General features: G+C 39.0%; 1 long non-coding RNA gene across 1 annotated transcript; it reads left to right on the top strand.

The window, feature by feature from the left end:
* The first annotated feature begins 11,920 nt into the window (after positions 1–11,920).
* LOC130572998 (uncharacterized) lies at positions 11,921–18,082 on the top strand. Its single transcript, XR_008965284.1, has 3 exons — positions 11,921–11,989; positions 15,820–15,912; positions 18,035–18,082. It is a non-coding gene; the product is annotated as an uncharacterized LOC130572998 (long non-coding RNA).
* Positions 18,083–20,279: the final 2,197 nt, after the last annotated feature.

Genomic DNA, 20,279 nt, shown 5'->3' with positions numbered 1-20,279 from the left:
GGGCAGTGGGAGGGCAGCGGGGACACGGAACGTAGAACAGAGCACTTCTCGGTGTGCCCGGTGACACCAGGGCYATGGGCACCAGGGGACAGCGGGCACGCCCTGAACACCGGGAATTCCTTCCCCCTGGGAGGGGTGACAGAACACGGGCGCAGGTTGCCCGGTGAATGCCCGTCCTAGGAGACACTCAAACACCACCTGGCCATGAGCCTCCAGYTCTGGGTGCCCCTGCTGGAGCAGGGGGCTGGACCTGATACCCTCCAGAGGGCTCTTCCCACCTCAGCTGCCCTCCTGTGAAATGCTCCCTCGGAAATAACACAACTGTGGATCCTCCTTCACGTAAGGCTTCCAGGACCGTGCTAAAATTTAATCGGAGCTTTCTAGTCAGGCGTGTTGCTGGTGCTTGTGGCTTTGTGGCGGAGAAGGTCTCTTAGGGCAAACTTTGATTGCAGCGAGCAGGCCCCCAGTGGAGAGCTGCCGGGGCCTTAAGAGAGCGAGCAGCAGGGAATTGCATTTAATACCTCCTCCTTCCAGTTCTGACGTTCTTTCTTCAAGGAACAGCAGGGCTCCCCTACTATGCTGTATGATCTCGCTCTGTTAACTAATTTTGCCTTGTAACAGGAATGATCTCGCTTGCACAGTGAAAATAAAAAGGGATTTAAAGTCCTTTGCTAGTAAAGTCTGTTAGCTTCATAGTGCTGTAGTTTTTTTAAAACCATGTTGTTTTTTTCCTACTGAATGCTCTGCCTGCTTTGTGATCTAACCTGTGTCTTACACCATTTGAGAAGATAAGAGTAAATAAAAATAAGGAAACTGTCCCACACTACTGTAGGACATTTAGTGAGAAGAGCTGAGTCTCCATGATGAGGCCAGCCATTGTTTTGCTGTAGTAGCTTAGTCACTACTATGTTRCAAATGTTTATGCATCTGAAGATACTCAGACCTCCTTCAGAGGGATTCATGGTAATCACGTACATTTTTTTTAATTAACTGCTAGCGTAAAGCCGTTTTTTTTTTTTTCAGGAAATAAGTTGGTTGCCACAGTCCAGTGCTASTGCACATTTTGAAGGGTTCATTTTATTAAGTCTTTAGCAGTCAACAAAGTCCCTTTCAGCCAAGCCCTAATGTTATTTGAAGAAACTACTTGAGTACATAGTTTTGGAATATGAGATAGAGGTGTGGCCTCTCTGTTGCTCTCACAAACATGCACATACCTGCCCGTATTTCTTCATACCTTCTGCTTGAAAACRCCTGTGGGCTTCTAGAGGATCAAATCGTAATTTTATTGAAGCCAATGTCAACATCATTGTGGACTTTAGTGGGGGCCAGAGCAGGAAGCAAATTTACAATGGTGACTGAAAATCACAAGTAAAATGTACTTGCTCATTACAATCATTCTGTAATTTTAAAGTGTTTTATTGGACCAATTGTAAAGGATAAAAATAAGAAACAGATTTTGTGAAGTTATTTTCCCCTCTTTTTCTTAATGAATTACAAAGAAATGAAAATATGCAAAAAAAAAAAGAAGTTCTGATGACTTCTGGACTAACATAGTATGAACATATTAAGAAATTGAAACAAAATATGAACACTCCCATCTAAATAAATGAAATGCTTATGAAATTGTACAAATATGCTCATTCATACACATAGAGCTGTCAGTTGCCCAAAAATGCGGAGTCCAATGTTCCTTTTTAAGACACGCCAAGGAATATATAGGTACCGGTAGGTAAATGAAGTCTTCAAGATCTGGCTGGTGCTGGCAACCTGATCCATTAAAATAATGAGAAAGTCTAAACTCTTTTAGTTATTKATAACTTTTTGGGCCCCGTTCTGCATGAGGAGTGAATTCTTGCTGAAAGATTTTATGTTTGTCACTCAGGAAACAAACAATAAAATATCATTCTTTTCATCCTGCAATAGCTGATTAAGCCAAGATCGCACAAATATATGATAACTTTACCACCTATAATTCTCCCAAAATTTTGCTGGTCTCAGCCTTGGCTGAGTTTATCATTAATATCTGATGACATATTTGTCTCTGTCCTCCAACACCACATTAACTTTGTGACAGTGTAACTTTAAAGAATTGGCTGTAAATCACAGGTTTAAATTTATCTCAGCTCATTTAGACATCAGTGGCTGTCTTTAGTTCTTTAATTTAAAACTTTGAAGCTGTTAATTTGGCCTCATTAGTTGAAGTGTCACAATATACAGTTCACGGAGTATTTGGAAAATTTTAAAATGCTGAGTTAATACTACTTGCCACTTTAGAGGAATTGAAATGCTTTCAAGGCAGCTGCTGAAGTGTTTGCTAGTTCTAAAATGTATTGATAAACACTGAGATCTTGTTTCTCATCCTTTTAATTGTGTTTAAAGATGATGCAAACTGATATATCAATGACTCTGCAGCAAATTCTAACAGATTTACTGTAAGAATAATGAATCTCTTCCTTGATTCAGAAGGTAACTTCTGGTTGTTAGAAGATGCAGTACGAGGACAAGGGCAGCTTGGGTTATGTATACATGCTGGACTGTTTTTTTCATGTACTTCAAAGGCAGTGTCCTGGAGGTAGGATGCTGAACTAGATGGGCTGCAGATCTGATAGAAAGGAACATTCTTTTTAATGACATATCTCACAGAAAGCTCAGATTCCTGAACAAGCAGTGCTCGTACCCTCAGTGACTTGTACTCTCAGTTACCCCCTGAATCGTGCTTCGTACAGCCTCATATGGTTTTTTTCCTTGGCATTTAGGAACAGAAGCATCTCTGTTCCTGCTATCCTTGTGCTAGAGGCTTCATGACTGGATGGAGCAGAGCTGTTTTATTGGCTTTTGGCCACCAGGAACTTTTTGCCTGCTCTGGAGAAATTTCCAATTTGCTGTTATCCAGTGCTTCACCTTCCCATGTCACTGCWGTGGCCACACTTGTGGCTGATGGTGACTTTGCTTTGTGACACCTGACACTGATTATGGCTCACCAGTGCCAAAGGTGCTGGACTGAGCTTCCTGGCCACCCTGCCAAGTGCACAGCATGCCCCTGACATGACACAGAGAAAAGAAGAAATTCCCAGTTTTTTCTTTCTCGTCTTCACCCATCAGTCTGTTATTTCTATCTGGTGCAGCTGCTGCAGGAAGGGGCCGCATTACTTCTGTGATCTGTGGAAACTTGTAGCTCACTGCTGTGAGCCAGCAGGTTTCAAATGGGAACTGCAGTTCCTTGTTCAAGGATCTTATGTTCAAGATGGTMACCTTTGACCTACCACATGGCACATCAGTGATGGTTTACAGTTCTGGAGGTTGAAAAATGGAAAACAGAAATARTACTATAATAATAAATAGCATGACCATTTAAAGGGATTAAATTATTTTCCTGTTGAAATCCTAAAAAAAATAAATTATAGACATATTAACGTAGTTCATTCACTCAATAGTGTAGTTTAAGCAATTGTTCTGAACACTTGTTGTATCTTACAATGTATTATACCTGACAAAAAGTGGAGAAATTGAGCAATTCCTCACTGTATAGAGCAGAAGTTGGTTTCAAAATTTCTTGCTTTGTCAGGCAATAATATTCCGATGCCATGTCATGTAGAAAAAGTCAAAGCATGTGCATGAGCGTAGGAAATCCAGTCAAGTAAAGGAAAAAATATCTAAAACTCAAGGGAGAAGAGGCAGCAATTACCAGCTGCTCTGGTTAAATATTCTTTTCTGTGCTCTCTTTCAACCTTTCAATTTAATTTATTTTTTAAAGGTACATTCTTAATTCTAAATTAATGTGGTTCACACATTCCTTGGCATCTAAACACTGGGATAAAATTAACAGAATAAACAGTGCGAAGGCCTGTTAATAAAGACTACATTTCCCCTGTTCTTTTTTTTTCCCCCCTCCACTAAGCATTAGTTCCAGTTTCAGCCTTTATAGGCAAGACGAGATCAAATAGTAAATAAAACATGCAAGACTGGTAGAATTAGGGTTTCTTCTGTTTGTAGGTCAGTGGTCTTGATGCAGCCTGTGGCTTTATCTTGCTCAAAACAATGGAGACAAGTTACCATCCAAGCTATACCAACTGAAGAAACTGGGTCTGAATAGTTTTTTCCAATTTATAATTCACATTGTATATAATATCATTTATAGGAAGGCTGTAAAATGGCAAAACACTTCACCAGTGCTGTCCTGCATCTGACTAGAAGTTAATTTAATCAAGTATGTCTGCAGTACTGGCCATAAGTAGATGTCTGGGAAAGTCTGAGAACAGAACAAGAACACAGCCTTCAGTGACTTTTTCCTTTCTCAGCCCTTTGGGGAAAAATGGCCTTCAATCTTTGGCTGACCAGTGTGGTTGACACAATAACCTCACCAKTTTTCAACAGCACCCATCTCATGTTTCAGTGCTTATTTGTACTTTGATTGTTTCTCGTGACTTGCTGGCTGTGCTGTGCTAGTGCTTAAATGTGTCAGATCACGACTCRTTTTGTGAGGCACATGTCTGCAGARTGAAGGACAACTACTGCCCTGAGAATCTTTTAAACCTCTGGTTTAAGTAGGCAAGACAGATTGGAAGGGGAAAAGGTGTACATCATGGTCTTTAATTCTCCAAGTTAGGCACTAATTACAAACATATTCCTAAAATCTGACAGATAGTACATTGCTGCAGAGTCACGACAGCAGAACCCTTCATAGCAGTTTGAAGCTCCAGGAAATTTCCACTGGCACAGCACTCGACCTTCTTCACAGGGAACAGAGAGAAAACATTTTGCTCGCTCTGGGGGAGARCAGAGCATGCTGGTGGAGTAGGCTGCACATCCTTGGCTGGATGCTGCCACAAACTTCCCAGTCAGTGGAGAAAGGGATACTCCAAGGTGTAACCATGTCCAAGGTGAGTCTTGGGCRTTGATAGAAGGGAGAGTATTGCACCCATCCTGCTAAAGTCAGTGTTCTCTCTGCTAAGAAGAAAAATAGATTTTTGAAAGATACAGAGGGGAGAGGGGGGYAGATGTGATTTTAGGGTGTGAATTTTCAAAGGGGTCTAAAATAACTCAAKTAAAGTGTCAGCAGCAGGTTCATATCCATCAGCAGAGATGGCATAAATTTATTTATATCTTGCTTTTACCTGCCCAGGAAGGGGCCATATTTCTTGTTGATAAATGTGAAGTGCTTCACTTACAGTGGGCCTATTTTAGAAACCCAAAAAAGAGTTCCTGCGTTTATTAAAATAAGTACTTGACTGTGTTGCCTACTGAAATCTATGAGTTCCCACAGCATGGCTGCATACTTGAGAGGTAGCTCAGTTACTTTCTCAGGCAATCATGTAATTTGTTCTTCATCAACTGCAGTTTATATATTAATGAATAGGCTCCTTGCTGTCAGGTTCTTTCATCTGGATGCTGTGCAAATGATAACAATTTGCACATGAGCTCTGGCCCATGAGAAGCCCRGTAAGAGCGGTTCTTTATCCTGCAGGGCGAGAGTATAGGCTAATCAGTACTTGAGCAGCCCACAGATGTTTAATTGAGATAAAAGGATTGATACAATTAAGGTGCTCTTTCTATTTACTTCAGAATCTTGAAAGTGTTACTAGGAAATTATGAGTCTATCCTGGATGAGAAGAAATAATTGATCTGTATGCAGCTACCCAGAAATGACATGCARAAGTGAGTGAAAATGTCTGAGCACTTATAAAAAGAAAGGCAACCTAAAATACATCACTARCTAAGCCATGTTCTGTTCTGCTAATGTCAAGAGAGAGAAAATAAGGAGCAGAGTCATAATTTTCCSACATATTTTTATGGTTTTCTTATTATTTGTCTCCTGCCCTTATTTTTCTGCCTGTATAGAAACCCAAACTGTAACATCTCCCTTATACATCAAAGGAATTTGATGAAGGACTTCCTTGATCTTTCTTGCTTTCATCTGTCTCTCACTGCTTCTCCATGTTTTCTCTGTAGCTATGAGTGGATACCACCCAGTGACAGCAAAGGCATTTGAAAAGGAGTGTCTTTGCTCTGTGGAGGGGCCTTGCAGCTGACAAGCACACTGCTAAAATTGGATGCCATGATCAGTGGGAGGATGGCCTGGGTTTGGGTTCATCCCTATCTTCACAGGGGCTCACTAGGGTATCCCTTACGTAACTGTAACAGTTGCTTCATTTGCCTCCAGCTCTTAACACTTAATCATGTGGTTTAAGATATCAGATAAAGAAATACCACAAAAGGAAACTATCAGAGTGTTTATCCACACAAGTATGATAAGCTGTAGTAGAGGCAGTTGAGTGACAGAACTGTTCCACAGGAAGTTCCAAAACTAAGGAAAAGAAATGGTGCCTTATTAGAATATATATTATAAATCCCTTTGCTGTGCCTTTCATTTCTTTTTTCTTTTTTTTTTTTTTTATTAAGTGAATCTAGGGGGTCTGTCTTGATTCACAGATTCCAGGGCTTACCAATTTTCACATTTTTTAGCAATTTGTACCAGATTGAATCCCAAGAAGCCCAGGGGAAGGTCTCCCAGGGATTCAAGATTCAGAGATTGGGCATAAGCTGAGTTCTAAAAGGTTTCAGGTTTGTTGCTGCTCAGTGGGAGGGCCAGATGCAGTTTTGGGGTTCACAAGAGAGAGAGGATGATCCTGCTGCTTCCACAAAGCTGGTGGGCCTGGAAACAGAAAGTGTTGGGCTGAATGCAGACCCAGCAGAGGGGAGGCCATATGGTGTGACTGAGTCCTGGGAGCCTCTGCTCTCCTGCAGCTGGCATGATTCCTTGCAGGCCTTGGTTATGAATTTTAGAGCAACCCTGCTCTTTCTTTGCAAAATATTTCTCTTTTGTCAAACCGACACATAATGCCACAAAAATCCTATTTTTCTGGAATTTTTGGGACCAGTTTTAAAGTACTGAACAAACAAGAGTTAGGCTGGGTTTGTTTTAATGTTCTGGATTAAGTTTTTTCATATTGTTACCATATCTGCTGCCTGACAAGGGATCCAGGCTTCTGCAGGTATTGGGATATGGACCCAGAGTGATTCCAGTCCACTAGGAAATTAATGTTGATTTTAGGATGCTGAAAAAAAAAAATGTATGTCTATTAGTCAGGTCTGAATGCCCAATGCTTGTCTTAGATACTGTAGTTCTGCATTTCTGTGCATAACAGTCCACTCCTTTTTACCCTAGCTTGCTCTATCAATAGAAAACCCCTATTTCAAGCAAAATTGCCATTSCTCAATATGTATGATCAAATCTGTTTCTGTTTCATAACTATTCTAAATTTTCCTCATTCTCATCAATGGGAATGGCCTCATATATACCCAAGTTTTCAGCCCACAATAGTAGGTGGAGATAAATCCTTAAGTATGTCTATGTGAAAAAGGATATTTTGTCAATAGACAATAATAGMACAGGAGACTAGACTGATGCTGGAACCTTCTTAAAGATTCCACCGTCACTAACTTTTGTACTGAGAGCCAAATTTTTCAACRCACAAAACCCTCAAATCTGGGTGCTGATGCTGCTCATCAGCCTACTAGAGACAAGTGCAAAGCTTCAAAATCAAAGCACTTGTTTTTGGAGAATGATCCTCCCACAGCAGCAAATGCTTAGCTGTAYGTTTTAACCTATTTCTTTGTAGGCCATTTAAAATATTCAGAAAGAGTCTGTCTTATGTTTTCTGTGAATGCCAATAGCAAGGTCTTGTAGTATCTTTGCACTGTTATGTGAAAAAACTTTCATTCAGCACTTTTACTGTCACCTTTTTTGGGTGTGCTGCACTTTATATTCATGGTACAATTCCTGTAGGATACAAACCAATAGGTAAAGCATTTTTGCATCTATCTGTCTGCTATAAAAAAAGACCTGTATTTTCTCACATGTAATTTACAGCTTGTGTCTCCTGTTAAAAGAACTGTGCATGGATGTCAAATAACAAAGTATAACACTGACCAATTGAATTGATTTATTATAATCCAGTGAAATAAAAGCAGTTTGGCAAAAATAAAAGTCACTGCTGCAGTGTTTCTGTAGGGAGACAGATTCAGGTGTTACAGAAATGCAGAAAACAAAGACGTGGAAGAGATTGTGTTGACARCAAAACACGTCACTAAATAGGAGTGAGCCCCTGCTATATCTGGGTCTTGTTCCCTCAYTTATTGACTGCAATGATCAGGGCTTCATTTATAGTTAGGTAGTTGAGTGTGTGGTATAGATTCCTTCCTGTGTCTTACGGAGATTTAACGGAGGTGGTCATAAATCATGATGGATTAAGAAATTCCTATATTCTGAAATTATCCTGAAACACAACAGCTTCTGTTGCTGTACCTGAGTTTAAGCAGAGGTGAGGCATAAGCTTTGCTCTCTCTCAGTCTGCTATGGCTCAAATTAAAAGCCTCACAAAAATTAACACCATTTTTTCAAATGCTGTAGATTACTTGTTTTTATTCTAAGAAAAGGCAGAAATAATAGCATCAGAATGGATGCTGAGGTATTTTTGCAGGTAATGCTAAGGCATTGTTTTACAAAGCCTACGTGTAAAGCCTGCAGGACTTTAACTTGTAAGGAACATTGACAAGTAACTGCTTTTAAGAGACTGAACCTTTCAGATTCAGGACCCTCACCAGACAGTTGYATTGTTTCACTGTCAGACCCTGTGCCCTGCGAAAGGGTGTTCATCATYCAAGGCCTGGTCATGCACCTGACTGGAGCATTTTGCCAGTGGCATCCCCTGGCCTGTGCTCTGCCTGCATGCCTGGTATGGGACCACCCCAATGGATCATCAGAATTTGCACACAACAGGTTTTATACTATCATCTCTTCAGTTTTAAAAATACTTCTTGCCAAAATAATTTCCCTTATTTATGGCTTTTTATGGGRAAACACACCATTCCCAGGAGTGTGTAGGTCTCCCTAAGTCAAAAACAATTGCAGCTGCAGAAACTATGCAGTATTTCTTCTCTCTAGAATGAAAATTCCGCATATTTCAGCGAAGTTTAAAGTAGATGTCCTAAGGTTAATGCACAGGTCTGATACTCAGAAAATCAAGTTGCATTTCTTTGCCATTAAATCTTTTTATCTCGTTACAGTGAACAAAACCATTCTTTTCTCCAGTCTTCAGAACAAATACTTTTTTTTTAACCCTAATTGCTATTTATCTGGTTTGCAAACTTCAGTTATAAACTTTTTTGGTCTGTTAATGAGTGCCTGACTGTTTGTACAGAGCCTGAGACAGTGATCTGATTGAGACTTCAGGAAGTCACCAGAGTTCAAACTACAGCAGCAACATTCTGGCATGAGTCAACTGTTGTAAATACTCCTGTAAGGGACTGGTTAATTAAAGATCTGCCATTATTGTGACTTTGTTCCATCACAACAATTGTTTAGTGCCTGTATCTTACGTTACACATAGCACACGCTTATTAAATTAAAATGTCCTTTTGCCARACAACTACAGTTTTTGATCCATGCTTCTTCCATTTTATCTGTCCTCACTCAGAGCAGTTTCCCACTGATGTTTTTCTACTTCAAGTAATAGTGGAGTAATTTTTGAGCTAAAATGGTAGGGTTGGACAYGAGAAAAATTTAGAATTGCTCTGTCCTAAAGTTGCACATGGTTAAGACCTCTTTTCAATATAATACTCTTCTATCTTTCATGACTTTCACAGATGTTTGAGATTAAAAAAAAAAACCAAAAAACAAAATCAGCAAAGATTAGGCCAGAGATAATTTATATTTCAAAATAAAGACTCAAAATTATTATTAGCGATATACCATGAGATGTAACTAGATTMATTTGTTTTTAAATCCTTAGCCAGGATATATGAAGCTATGATGCTATGATTAAGTTCCACTGTTTTCCAAAACATRACTAAAAATGCTTAAGGAATACAACTAAATAAATAGCATTTAAATAATAACCAAATATTTTGATGTGTTACCTTGGATTTGAGAGCAGTAACTTCCTTTGCCCATATCCTGTTGTGACTACAGAAGGATGTTTTCAAAAGACAAAAAAAAGCTGACCTTTTGATGATTTTATTAACTTAGGGACCCATGACAATTAGAAATATGAGCAYAGAGGAAAAGTAATAAGTTTACCCTGTTCCCATTTATTTCATAGCTTTTTTATTTTATGTCTAAGGTGGCAGAGAATCCAACACAAGTAAACAAAGCAGAGCTCAAAATCTCTCAAGCCTCTGTTTTCTCAGAGTACTGCTTAATGCTCTCTGTTATCTGCATCTTTTTATCTTTAAGAAAGCCATTCCAGACAGGTGATCCTGCCAAAMACTAAGCTCCCAGTGTGAGGCCTGAATTTCAGACCCAGTTGAAAGTGCACTGTCTGAAAGCAACAGCCTCTTTTTCAGGTGTCATCAGATAAAGATCCAAAATTTGGTTAAAGGTATAGACACATGGTTTGTGAACTTGCAGCCATGCCTTTGAAAACAGAAGTTACTTGGAAATATGTCTATGAGAACAAAAGAAAAGATTTCATTGTTTAAAGGACAGACACTCCTGGTTCTTCCCTGAAACTACAACGTTGATTTGAATCCAAAGAAATAATTGTATTGATTTTTTCCAGTTCTGATGGYGCTTGGTATGTCCTTTGACATTCAGGAATATCTCTAAGGAGATATTTCCTTTACAACTGTCAAATCTAATCAGGCAAATCCAAGTTCACAATTAAGCAACTTCTGCTGCCAGAGAGGCCTTTGGAGTACAAAGCTACTGAGCACTAGGTTCCTGCATGCCAGTTGACTTATCTGCTTAAGAAACATGGAATTTTATGTGTGGGTTTAAAGGGATAAGATTTATCTTGTCGAGAAGATTATGTATGCACATTGCAGTGCTACTGGCTTGCTTCACATTTACCAGGAGTAGGTTTAAGATGAATCAAAATAAGTCTTTAAACTGAAGAAAATCTATTTAAGTTATCGTTAAAATTATTGCTGGAACTTWCGCATATAGACGAATAGTTTCACTAAGATAAAAGTAAGTTAAAAATGAGGATTGAAGTTTATCCACCATGATCAGACTTGCAAATTAAGGTACCAGTTTTTCCTTTATTTTAGTGGGATTTAGGAACATGATTGTGTTGAAAATTATACCACTGGACTGGTAGGGACTGAAATCTTTTGGATTTCCTATGAATTTGTGTCAATCTGACTTCTGTGAATTTCTTTGGCTTTGGAAATTGAGACTTGGCCCTTTCAGCTGTCAAATTTTACCTGTTAGCTGTAAACATCTGTAAACAGATGTAAAAAGCTGCCCTCTGTATCTTATCTGAGATAAATTCATTGTCAGCAGTGGGACATTTCTTCATAAAATAGGTGCAATTCTGTGTATTTGGAATTTGTCTTCTTGCAACCTGCCCTTAATTGAAAATGAGCATGGGATTGTTTGCTTTCTTTGCTGTGTTGGGTCTGGCTTTTCTAGGTCTGGCTTCTGCGACATCACCCTATACTATTTTGTAGGGTGTCTTTAGAAAATCTTCAGTGCTGTGCATCTTTTACCTACTTCTTCCCTTGGGCACATGCAGCACGGTAACAGACCGAGCTGCTCCTTCTTTTGCCTTGAAGATGTTTAGCAGAGATGATCTTTCAGATTGCAAAATATATGACCTTTGCACAATSCCATGACTCATTTTTGTGGCCTGTAGAAAATTGCCCTGTTAATGCTGTTGTAACAGAGAATTTTCTCTCAAAGTGTCTGGTCTAAAGGGTCCTGTTAACTGAGAGGGAATAAACCAAACAGAAGTAATCTGGCRGGGAAAGTAAACTCCAAAGTGCCAGCCTTTCCATACCTGTATCAGTTGTAATGTGGCACTCTGGCCAGGACACGATTCTTCTGTAATTCTGATAGAACCTGCCTAAATATTATCATATTTGTTGATGCCTTCATTAATGCATTACCAATACATTTTCCTTCTCTACCAAGGGTCCCAGATAGCCATGGTGCCTACACACTCTTTGATGGGACCTTTTAGAGGACACATGAGTCTCAAAAGTAGCCGTAAGTATTCACATTATTACTTGAAAAGCACCTAAGTGTTCCAGTTTTGGCATAACAGTTTGAATATTATGACACTGTTAAAAAATACATGTTTTATTATTGAAACAATCTAAAGTAGGTAAGTCCTTCTAACACCTCCTATTACAAAAATCTCACCTTCTAAATTTAGACATACAGATTTCCTGGTCAGGATCTTTGCCAAGCACCTGTAGAAGAACTGCTGGAAATCTGTTCTGCCTTAAACTTCCCTTCTCAGAAATGCTGTTCCACTGTACCTTCTCCAGGTCCATATTCTCACTTGCAGGAATTAGCAGGAGGCAATGGTACAAAATCTTTTCAGTATAGCAGTTCTGAGGTTATGTTAGTCTTTTAAAGAGTAAAGTAATTGACATTACTGAGARCAGACTTTTGCCCCAGTGAGAGGCAACAAGTAGTGGCTTTGAATCAGCAGTCTGGTGAGAAGCAAAGTCAYCTCTTGTGTTTTTCAAAAGCACATTTTGATTTTTCAGCTATGTGGAAAAGACATGTTTTATCACTGTCATTGTGTATCAGTCAAACTTTAATACTGCTACGACTGGATTTATGATATGGCATTACACCTCTAGGCATGATATATTCTCCAGACATGAYCTGCAGAAGTAATCTCTTGCAATTCAATCAGTGGAAAGTAGGTAAATTAGTTGTCATACAACAGCACATTCAGGACTATAAAAAATTGCTAGGTAAGTAATTTCAAAKTTGGAAATAAAAAAGAGTCACTGTTGAGAGAGTTGTCACCATTCTTTATTACTTTTTCTTGGGTCTTAGGGTCCTGGAGATCTTTCTTTATGTGTATAAACAAGATGTAAATGTATTGGAAGTACAGTAGTCCTCAGAGTTTGGAAAGATTTTCAAAAGCAGGCAAATTTTTGTACATAGATCTGTGCTCTTGTGTAGAAAATGCTGAACCTCCTAAAGGCTGAAAACTTAGATCAAGCAATTTGCTGAATTTTGCAGCAAATGACATCGGTATAAGGCAGCAGAAAATACAGAACTTGGATTCTGTTCAAAAATGGGCTTAAGAACATTGCCTGTCTTTACAGCACACAAAAGGGCTGTTTCAATTTGACTTGACCTGTGTTTGCACCATCAACAGAGACTCTTAGCAGGGCTACTTAAAATTCCCAGTAGATTTCTATTTCCCATTTCCCTCAATTTGAAGTTATTCAAAGGAAACATAAGAAAAAATTGTTTGAAAATGTAAACTTTCCAGTGAGCTCAAATAAGATCACCCTCTGTAATGGTGGGAAATACTTAGTTGTATACCCCCTAAGTCTCCCCATTTCATTGTTTTTCTATCCTTAAAGCCTTTTCTTTGAGAAAGGGATGTGCTTTTTCATGTCCTCTGTTCAGAGAGATTGAGACACAAAAGCACAAAATAACTTGCCAAAGTTCAACAGAAAGTCTCTGGTGAAGAAAGGAATTCGCTTTTTTTTTCCTTTCCTTACATAGGAATAACCACAGTGATGCTTATTGCACAATGTTAGCAATTTTCTGGACACAGCATAGAGTTAGATTTTATGAAAGACAAAAATTAGATTAAAAAACTAGTGCCTTAAATATCTTTAGCATTTCAATTTTCAGGCAGTTATTCATTTTGAGAAGAATGTTCTTTTTATAAATGGATTTTCCACCCCTTTTTAATCTTTGGATATTTTTTTATATTATCACTTCGTTCTTCTGCCATGCTGTCTTTTTCACTGCATATATTGAAATCAGCTTCTCACTGCCAGTCAGGGAAAGATTTGGGGCATTTACCAAAATACTGTTTTCTTTCCCGTGGTGACAAGAGCATGTAGCTGCTGTGATTTAGGGYTTTGCCATTCCTTGAGCTCGGGAGAGCCACCCCACTTTAAACCAGATGGGGACGGTGCTGGATGTTCAGCTTGTTCCACTTGCTTTTGCCAGCAGTGGTTGCAGCACAGCTGACAAAATTAATGAAAAAATATATTTTTAGAAGTTTTGGAGTGAACAAATGCTGGTCTCAAGCACATAAAAGCTTTGAAACARAACAGTCCTGATTTTAACTATTTTATTTCTTTTTGATGACATTGACAGCCGTGAGTGGTTTCCCTGCACAAAATGGGACATGTGGTAAAAGCCCATGATTGAAACGTTTGTCAGCTTTATATTTGTCTGCTTCAGGTGACACATTCCATTGTGGTACCTGTACTACTCGTGCTCAGTTTTATTGAGACAAGAGGTAAATGCAGYCTGTTCAGAATATTGCACCAAGTTCTCTACTGCTTCACAGCAAACACAGAATCATTATTTCTGCTGATGTCCCTGCACCTGCTTGTGCTCTGGTGGAAGCACTCTGGCTGTGCCTGCATGCTCCATGCACAATCACAAYGGATGGCCCTGGAGCAGAAGTAACAGTGTCTTCCTGCAGCTGCTCATCTTGGGATGTGCTGCTGCTCCTGGACCAGCTGTTGAAGTCAAATCTTTATGTCAGTGCCCTTCTGGCAGGCTTAGAGTCACTTGCAGGAGCACATCAGTGAATAACACCAGGTGAAGGAACAAATCTAGCATTGGGTGTTCTGTCCTGCTCTTTCTTGTGGTGCTTGCTCAAAAGGTGGCACCATAAATTGAGTGTAGTCGAGCTCCTTGGCAGTAAAACCTGTTTGCAGCACTGGCTCACTTGGTAGGCAAGAGATAAGAAAAAGCAATACAGCAAGGATGTAGCCAAGTGGAGATTAGAAGGGTTGATTCCCAGCCTCTCATCCTGAGGTCTCCTATTCTTTTGAAACACAATAAAAGCCATGAAACAAAGTTATTAGCTTAAATTGTACACTGGAGACATCAACAATGAAACAATCCTTTATTTTGTTGGCTCGGAAAACCAGATCTGGATAGGGTTGGATGGGCTGATTATCTCAGTATAAGGGTCATTCTGGGTCTATGGATGGAAAGCCAAAGGCACATTAGGTTTCTAATCTCCAGTATTCTGCTGATTTTTTCATATTACACGCTGGTAACTTTCCATCTACAAATCCTGTCTGTTAGGAATTGAGAGGATTTGAGAAAAAAAATAATATTTTTGTTTGGAAACAGATCGAAAGAAAATGATCTCAGCAACACTGCCAGGTTAAAATTTATGGCAAGTAAATGCTTATCTTCTCCTTAACCTTTTTTTCTGGGTTAATGAACTTAGATGGAGAGAAATTTTTCTGAATCTGAGAAGCCTGACAATTAGAGATTCGGAGGGGTGTCATGGTCAGCCTATGTTTAACACATTTCAGCTCCATGGTCTGGTTCCTCTTCTGGTCGTATTTCTGTCTTTGTCTCTATCCAGTCCCTTTACCCAGCTACAGAATGCTCGTGTTAGGTCTGGTATCACCAAGAGGTGAGATACTAATGTGCGTTTTGCAGTACTTTGTAATATTATTAATAATACTGCCAACCAATAATAATAGTATTAATGCTTTCTGTTATTATTTAATATTCCCTACTATTAAATCTTTCAGAAGGCAAATGCTTTTTATGATATCAGATACTAAACAGTGAGATCCTCGGCTGTTCTCCAGAGTTCAACAATATCAAAGGCTTATGCATTACTTATCACAAGCCGTAATTCTCAGGTATTCAGAAACATGAAAACTGGGAATAACCTACCACTTGTTCATGCTGCATTCTGTGCTATTCTTACTTTTTGAAATGAAAGAATGAATACTGACTTGATGTTATTGCAAGCAGGAGGGGATAAATATTACAGTATTTTCAGAACTATTATAACCTGAGACATTATTGGTCCCTCTGGGTAAACTCTGGGAGTTTTTTCCCTCTCTCAGCTTTTTCTCCTGGACCTTCCCACAAGCTCTCCAGCCAGTACATCATTCAAGACCACATGTCTACCCATTTCAAGAAACTGATGTCTGCCAAAGGTGTGTACAGTCTTTAATTATGAGAATATCTATGTAGGTAAAAGGTGAAATCAGAGTCAGGGGTATGTTGGTTGCCTCTATTTTTGTCAGGCTGATGAATTCCTTCCCCTTCCTTTCCTCCCTCTCCCTGTCAGTAACTCAACAGGAGTAGGAGGATATAAAAGTGAGGTATGAAATGGTGTGCCCTAAGAGATGTGTAGAACACTCAATTGGAACTGTAACCTTGTCTGGGGTGAAGCAGTCCCAACTGTTGAAAGATGTAAAGTCTGTGGAGTCAAACTGATCCACAAAATAACAAGTTGGTGTTAGGAAGAGGAATATTACCTAATTCCCTTGTGTTATTTTATTCATAGTTTCTGTTTAGGTGTATGTGGCAGTTGAGTAACAGGAAAGGAGGGAGTGAAGATCAAAAAATGAAAGGAAAGTAACAGAGATGTTTTGCAACCTTTTTGTCTATTACATTCTTGCAGCTCAGAAGAAAATACACAAAAGATGTTCTTAGCATAAAAGGAGCCAAATGCTTTGTTCCTGAGCAGGTTTCTCTTTTTTTTTTTTTTTTTTTTTTTTTCAAATGTCAATCCTGCTCCTCTGGAGCAGAATTCAGTCAATCTGGAAAGAGCTTCCCACAGTAGGTGTTAATAAAAATTTCCAGTGGATAAAATTTCTAATTCTTAGGTGTTTCACAATCTGATCKTACAGTTCTCAAAAGTCATGTTTGGAGTTTAATATAGCAGAARCCTTTAATCTTAAAACAATTACTTCTTACAGTGCTTCATCATTTACACGTTTTCCTTGGAGAGATAACTTTTGCACACATATTAAAAACTGCAATATTGCAAGGATTTCAAAGTTCTCTTCTGTACTTACCTGATGCTTTGAAATGCTGATTTGCCACATGTTCTGYACAGCTTTACAGGAGATTATAGAATTTTGTGCCTCTGAAAGACCTGGTCAGGCTTGTCTAAAGGTCCTCTCCAGCATCCTTCCAAATTATATCCAATCCTTTTGAAATATGTCTACTTTTTAAACTACAACCTGTTTGGCCTCACTCCAGACAGTGGCTAGCCCTGCATGCCCAAAACTTTAGAGCACTTGTACAAACTATAATTTGCTTTGACATTTGGCAGTAATCACAAAAGTTAAAGGTGGAAATGAAGTCAGTGTACTTCAAATGTAACTGGAATATTGAGCTTCTAGGCAATTGCTTTTTCCTCCAGTCAAAAATTGTATTTCCTCATATATCTCAGTTATATCCAGGGGTATGCAATCCAACATAGAGCTCCATTACCATCCTTAACAGCTCCTCTATGGACACAGGACATAATGAAGGCTGGGGAATGCTTGATTCCTCAGAGCTTACTTCATTTAATCTTTTGAAATTAAAACCAAATGACCAAATAACAGARAATGCAGTATGCAAAACTGTCTATGTAATTGTGTAATGAAATAGCTTGYTKTTCTAGGAAGATGATGGRAARCTGATGACCCTGAGCCTCAGGACAYRCTGAATCACACTCTTGGAGCATCAGTTGGCAGTTTCCCCTCTCTGATAGCAGCTGTACTACTCAACCATGAAACTTTCTGGGTACCAATAAAGGCCAATACAAAATTAGTAAAGCTTTACTTATATTGTAAATTAAAATGAAGGTTAATCAATATAGCTGTACTGRCTCTAATTTCTACATCTAAGTAGGTATGGCTGAAAACCACAAAAATTGGGTCCAGATTTGATACTGAACCAGGAACAGATCTGCAGAAGCGATTACTTTATGATTTTATGCAGATGGAGACAAGGAGTAAAATCCTCAAATCATGTAATTGCAATTGCACATTTAGTTGATCCAACTCAACTCATTTCACAGCATTTAAACTATGCCGGGTTTTGAGAACTGACCTAGGACAAAGATAATAGCAGTAAATGGTGTTCATCAGTTGGGAAAAGTTAGGATTTTGTGGTCAGTAGATTTTAAATATTATTAATGCTATTATTATGCAGTCTGGTATTATATTCCCATAGGGAATTCAACACCTTAGGATTATCAGTTTCATCTCTACCCATTTTGATATGATTATTTGTGACGTGATTGTTTCATTGGACTGAACCTACTTTTTGTTAATACAGCTGCTGTTGATTCATCTGCACCAAGGAGTTTGCATACCAGCATTAAATGTGAGTAGCTTTATTTTGGTTTGTTTTGAAAATAGGTCTGCCTCCATTTGTTTGACTTGGAAACACTTGCCTTCTKTTAGGAGGAAGGTGTTCTGAAAAGGCATGTATATGTGTGTTGAAAATACGCATCATCAGGGTTAAGATAATAGTATCTAGTGTCTACTCGAKTAATTTCACAGCTGTATCCAGAGCTCGGTTCGTTTGCACAGATCCAAGCTAAACTGCAGAGTGTGGGACTCACCAAGGCACCAACTGCAAACAAGGYTGTTGGAGACATACTTTTACTTTTCCAGTCTAAACTCAGACCTCTGGTTTGGAATTCCTTTGAATTCCTAGCTATTCCAGCCCGTAGTTTTCATTTCCTTAGTGGCTCCTTGTGACTGCGGACATCGGGCACACRACCGCTGACACAGGTTTTGAGGAATAGATGGGGCTTTGGTAAGAGAACATTGCACTGCACCTTAACGCCACCTCTTGGCTGAAGCCTGCAGGACCCAGTGCCTCGGCAGTGTCTCCTCTCCTTCCCTTTCTGGAAGAATGAAAGACGAAAAGGAACCCGTTTATCCCTTTCCCCGGGAAACATAGCATTCACTTTGGAATGTGTTTGGTTTCCCTCATTTACCAGGCTGTGAAGCATTTTCTTCTTATCCCTTCTTATCTCTATTCTATCTTATATCTCTCTGATGGTTACATACAAGGCAGCACACTCCCTTTCCACACAGAAACCTCCTGTTTTAAAATGAAATTTAAAAAGCTGGGAAGATGGAAGCTCCCGCTTTTCCACAGTACATGCCTGATGGGAACCGTGTATCCAAGCCCCATTGATGGCTGTTGTTCTCAGAGGGGCATAACACACTTGAAAGCAAAGATAGCTCGGAGGCAATGGTGAGATGCAGTTGTTCCAGCAAGATACACACCAGTCAAAAAGGCAAACATAACCCTTGCCCACAAAGAGTCAGAAAAATGTATCATATGAGATCCTCATTAGACAGGAGCAAGAGAACAAGTTCAAGATCATAATACATTACGATTAAAACTCCCTCAACTTTGTTTTTTAACTCATCATGCTCAACAGTGTTTTCCTTTTTTAAATTTTTTTTTCAGTGCTCTCTTTTATATAATAATTGTAAGGTTAGTGTTGTGTATTATTCACTTTAATGGTAACAGAAAAAAATACCATGGAGAGTTTTCTGAGATCATGAGTTTGACAGAACAATGATCCTGACAAAGAAGTGCATGAGGAGTGGAATTCCACCTCCTTGAGAACATCAAGACAACATAGAGTTTGTTCAGCTGGGTTTGCCACAATATTGTTATTGCCAAAATATTGCGTTCCTAGATGATGCATCAGAGGGAAACATTAACTCTTAAAATGCTTTCTCAGGAAGATACTCATCTTACAGAGCTAAGCAGAACTGGACTGTTTKGTGCAGTTTCTGCTCTTTTCGAGGTCCACACTGGGTAGGAAGCCATAACATGATACTCTCAGTCAGAGAAAGTGAGGACCCACTATAATTTTTGTCAGTATCCCCCTGGGGAAATGCAAATCACCTTTGTCATTTATCTTCACTGGAAGATACTAAATATCACCTAAGCCCTTTTTCTGACAGGTTAGCTCCAAAAATGTCTGTCTTTGCAAAAGAAATTTTATCCCTCAAAGAATAAAACTCAAAATTTAGAAGTCATCATGAAAATGTGCATCAGAACTTGTGTCTTCTGAAGCGTTAAGTAGGGCAGTAGCACAATGGAGGTACAGTTGCTGCTRTTGGGGTTGATGTGCAAATCATTTGAGCAGTACAAAATTACTTTATGCCTACAAAAATAGGCTTCTGTTTATTATTTGCATAATCAAATACCATTTGCATAAACAAAATAAATTAAGTCTGTTTTGCCAGCCTACTAGAATAATAGGAGGACAAAACTGATTTTCTGCTTAGTACAAGATTACAGCGTTTTCTTCTTTTCATGTGCAGTTTTCTACCACCACCATCTCCCACTATTRCTTTTGCTAGTTACTAAATGTGGAGTGCTTTTAAAACCTTGACATTTATTAGAACTTCGACAGATACACACTCTGAAACCATGTATTTTCTTATCTGTTCTCAACCCATACTCTCAGATAGGTATAACCTTGTTCTCCAAATGTGTGAACTGTGTTGGATTTTTCCAAATGTGTGATCTGTGTTGGATACCACAA

Source organism: Malurus melanocephalus, unplaced genomic scaffold (genome assembly GCF_030028575.1).
Source record: "Malurus melanocephalus ecotype Western Australia unplaced genomic scaffold, MMel_1.1 scaffold_48, whole genome shotgun sequence".
NCBI lineage: Eukaryota > Metazoa > Chordata > Aves > Passeriformes > Maluridae > Malurus > Malurus melanocephalus.
This window is presented reverse-complemented; position numbering and strand designations above follow the sequence as displayed.